Genomic DNA, 2474 nt, shown 5'->3' with positions numbered 1-2474 from the left:
ACTCTCTTGAAAACAAATAAGTAATAAATACATAATATATTGTTTTGCTCCAAGAGGTAGAATGGGGACAAATCAGTGGAAATTGCAGGCTTCCTGTGGCTTCCTGTACAGGAACCTGGCTTCAAAAATGTCATTGCCTGGATGACCTTCAATTCTATGATTCCAAGATTCTGTGAAAGTCAGTGTCTCTACAGAGGCATAATAAAAGTACTCCAACAATACGAGTTGCCTGGTAAAACAGTGACATGCCTGTTTTTTGAAGGTGTTCCAGCTACATGACCACCTGCCAGAAATGCTGTAGAAGAAATGCTACAAATTGGGGACTGTAGAAGACTGTTTGCAAAAACGGCCACACTTATTCTCTTCCTTTCTTACATATCCTTTGGCAAGATGACATTGAAACACTTCCCATGGAGAGATGGCATTTCCCCACCCCGTGAATCTGGGCTGGCCTTGTGAACTGCTTCACCAAACAAAATGCAACAGAAGCAAAACCATATCAGCTCTGAGTCCAGGTCTCAAAAGGCCTTGCATAGTTTCATTCTCCTCGAAATTTTGGCGACTCATATGTGGCTCAGAGGTTAAAGCGTCTGCCTGCAATTCGGGAGACCCAGGTTCGATCCCTGGGTCGGGAAGATCCCCTGGGGAAGGAAATGGCAACCCACTCCAGTATTCTTGCCTGGAGAATCCCATGGATGGAGGAGCCTGGTGGGCTACATTAGTCCATGGAGTTGCAAAGAGTCAGACACGACTGAGTGACTTCAGTTTCACAGTTTCAGTTTCATGAATAAACCCTAGCTAGACTAGCTTGCTGAGAGAATGCCAGACTTTACGGGGAAGTACCATAGCTAGTAGCATCCACCCTCTGGAAGCAGAGCCACTTAGCTGACCTGCAGCTCTGGACAGACACATAAGTGAGCTTAACCTGTAAATTCACAGGCAATGACTCACACAGTTAATGGTTCCTGTATGATTCTCAAAAGCACCTTCTGAGATGAAGGGAAGAGATAGGGAATGCCTGACATCCCAATCAGAACAGGCCGTGCCACCATCATCTACCAGTGTCCAAAAGGCCTCCAGAGACTGTTTTCAATGTACTTAGTGGTCAGTGTTAATTGGGCATCTTACTACTCACCAGACAGTGGCTTTAATGTTTTACGTAAATTAATTTTTAAGCCTCAAAAGACCTAGTGAGAAATGTATTATTTTTTTGAATTCAAATGAACTTTATTTTTAGACAACCTACATGATGTGTTTTTTTTTTCTTTCCCCCCAAAATAATGCTTCTACTCCAAATAAATCAATGTCGAAATAAAGAGCTCGAGTTGAACTTAGTCCCGTTTGTCTCAGTCCTGGTAGATGAAAAGCAGCTGCCAGCCAGTTAGGAAGATAGGTGATAGATCCAAAGTCACAGCCAAACTTGTTAACATGTTTCCATTTCTAAACCTGCCTTAAAGAGAATCATATATGGGGTCACAACATCCTCACAAGTCCAGCAGAACAACCATTGGATTTGTGTTTCCACCAGTAAAGGACTGATGGTTCTTGAAATTAGTGAGAATGGGCTTGATTTGTTCTGTAGCCCCTGCCGTAAAAGGCTTTACTTTTCTGGCCTCAGTACTTCAAGTTTCCGTTTGACTGACCTCAGGTCATCTTTAATGTACTTCTTGTAAGCATCGTTTTGTGAAGCTTATTTCCTCAAAGTGATGGTTCATGACAATATTGACACCAGTGATTACTGTGCTTTAGGTACCTTTGCCCCCTTCAGTGGAGCCATTTCCATCAATGAGTGAGTCATCAATATTACCCTCTGTGCTACTGACCAGCTTCCCCTCCACTTCCAGACATAGTCCATCAGTGACCTCCTAGATCTCACAGACGTTGAAGAACATCTCATCATGCGTGACAAGGTCCTGGTAGGCGACCATGATGGCCACCGTGGCGCCAGCTTAGCAGAAGCCCAAGCTCAGGGTGAGCCTGGTGTAGCTGGAGCCGGTGGGGGAAGGGAGGAATGGACAGAAAAGCAGAAATGTTTTATTATTGAACTGATTTGACAGATGTAGAAAACCATGCCAGAGAACTGACAGCTACCTAAGGTACAGAGTGAGTAAATGTCCAGCCTAGGTTTTGAACTCAGGAAGCACAAAGCTACAGACCTAGCTCTTAGCCATGCATCTTGCTATCCAATGTAAAGTAGATGATTATCTGCAGGAACTAAAAATATCTTCACAAAACCTGGTATTTGCAAATATTCCCCCAGTGCCTTTCACCAGGCTCTCTTTACAGAGCCTGGGATGTCACCAAATACCTCATTCAGTTTCCATGCTTCTTCCATCTCAAAGTTGTTTTTCTTTTTCCCCCATTGCCAAGAAATTTCACTGTTAGACTTAAAGTTTAGAACCATGATCAGGAGAAATATTTAAGAAGACTTATTATTCAAAGCACAGGAGAAATTAGAAGGGAAAAAAAAGAAA

The 2474-nt window shown here is 43.0% G+C and overlaps 1 pseudogene; it reads right to left on the bottom strand.

The window, feature by feature from the left end:
- Window positions 1-1423: 1423 nt before the first annotated feature.
- On the bottom strand, window positions 1424-1928 carry LOC110141557 (translationally-controlled tumor protein pseudogene; annotated as a pseudogene).
- Window positions 1929-2474: the final 546 nt, after the last annotated feature.

This window comes from Odocoileus virginianus, chromosome 15, assembly GCF_023699985.2.
Source record: "Odocoileus virginianus isolate 20LAN1187 ecotype Illinois chromosome 15, Ovbor_1.2, whole genome shotgun sequence".
Taxonomy (NCBI): Eukaryota; Metazoa; Chordata; class Mammalia; order Artiodactyla; family Cervidae; genus Odocoileus; species Odocoileus virginianus.
The sequence above is the reverse complement of the archived record's forward strand: the minus strand, read 5'-3'. Positions and strand labels throughout refer to the sequence as shown.